The sequence below is a fragment of the Protobothrops mucrosquamatus genome, unplaced genomic scaffold, assembly GCF_001527695.2.
Source record: "Protobothrops mucrosquamatus isolate PMUCROS unplaced genomic scaffold, P.Mucros_1.0 scaffold915, whole genome shotgun sequence".
Lineage (NCBI taxonomy): Eukaryota > Metazoa > Chordata > Lepidosauria > Squamata > Viperidae > Protobothrops > Protobothrops mucrosquamatus.
This window is the reverse complement of record NW_015387166.1, coordinates 141,161-143,168: the sequence shown is the minus strand read 5'-3', so window position 1 is coordinate 143,168 and position 2,008 is coordinate 141,161.

Below are 2,008 nucleotides of genomic sequence, written 5' to 3'. Positions count from 1 at the left end.
GAATAAGTCAGTTCCCTCATCTCTGTGACAGCCCCTCTAATACTGGAAGTACAAACTACAAACAAAGTACAAAGTACCTCAAATATTGGAAGTACAAACTACAACATGCAGAACTTGGTGAAGTCTGTCTGAGTGGCTGTGTATTAAGAACGTCTGAGTTCTGCTGGCTAATGATCTCCCTTCACAACAATGCTCTTTGAGTATTATTGACTAAACGCTTTGAGGAACAGCAAGTTCTTATTGTTTTCATGCATGTCTTCCTGTTTAATAAAGTCTTAGTGAAATCCAAGAACTTCTCTTGGTCCCTCACCCATCCCTGCCCCATTCATGAATCCAGTTTCAGATGCCCCAGGCAAATTATTATATCCAGAAGCACTGAAGTCCTCCTAAACATTCCAAGGTCTATCTTCCACCCAAATTAATTTCCTTATCACCAGTTCATCAGGATGCAGTGTGCCCAGTATGGTTCAATGAGTTTCCATCAGAAGAAAGGAATTGTTATATTTTCCCCCAATAGAGAATAGAATAATTCTTTATTGGCCAAGTGTGACTGGACATACAAGGAATTTGTCTCCAGTGCATAAACTCTCAGTGTACATACAAACAACAATATAATCATAAGATACCAATAGGAGAAGGTCGTAGACAAGATGACAAGGACAATAGTAATACTGTACAGCCATATTACATCCTTAGACATAAGACAGTACTGTGGTATTTATGTGTTCAACAACAATTCACTAAGCTGTAATAAGGAGCTTATTTAAGAATAAATCATAATCAAATCTTCAACAGATAAACAATTGAACTCCAAGAAACTGTTTTTTTCTGAACAAGCAGCTAATGGATTCAAAATTAATCCTTCATTTTTAAGATCAAGGCCATATTTTTGTGATGCACCCTCTACCATAATTGAGATGCTAAGATAATAAGTTCCCAGGTTTCCCATAACCAATTCTCATTTTTTTTTCTCACATTAAAATCTCTAGTCTTAAAAATGTTTTATTCAGAATAACTTTCTCCAAAAGGAGCCTCTCCTTTGAGTTTTTAGTGTGTATTACTATTGTAAATGTCTTTCTTGGAATTGCCACATATGCATTATTCTTAGAGGGAATGTATCGGCTGAGTTTCTGCATGAAAAATTACTGAAAGATTGTTTCACGCTGATACAGCTTCTCAGTCAAATTACAATGAGAACCAGCTGGAAAGAAGTAAAAACCAGAAAGGTAAAAGTCAGGAGGTATTCTGCTCTTTATAGTCTGGCTTCATTAGACTTTTGGTTTGTTATCTCTGCTTTTTACACCATTTTCTATCAAATTTTCTTACAATATGATGGTTTCCTATCCTTAAATATCAACAACACCGATGTGAAACTGCACAGAATGCAAACAAGACCCAATGTCCTCTTGGAAAGATTGTTAGTTCAGGGTGAGCTCCTTGATCTGATTTAAGATTTTCTCTTATGCACTCTTATTTTGTTTAATAATAATGTTTGCAGCCAGTTCACAAACGATTTTCTGCACCATATTTTAATGCCAGGGTATTTTTTTAAAAAATCCTTGTGCGGGCAGGGTAGTGTTCCCTCAGTGGCTAGAACATCGAATTCTAGTGTCATTAAGAACTCATTAACCCTTCTGCATGTCTGAGGTTGGCCCCTTCAAAACACAAAAATGATGTTGATCATCTCTGTACTACCATTATTCCTCTGTCTACAGACAAAACCCACATTTTAAACCTTATCTCTTACAGCATGAGATTTGAAATAGGAAAGTGGAATTCTCCTGTCTTTTCTATTAGTTCAATAGCAATCCTGTCCTATACATAACTCCTTTTGCTGTTTTGGGCAAAATTGCTGTATGATCTGGATTAATCCATTTTTGGCTGCAAATGAAGAAAGCAAGCAAGTTGTTTGCTTGTGAGGCCTGTAGGCTTTTTTTGCCCCATTGCAGAGTTTGTTCAAAAAATAATTCTAATTGCCTTTCATCTGACTTTCAGACTTATTTAGATT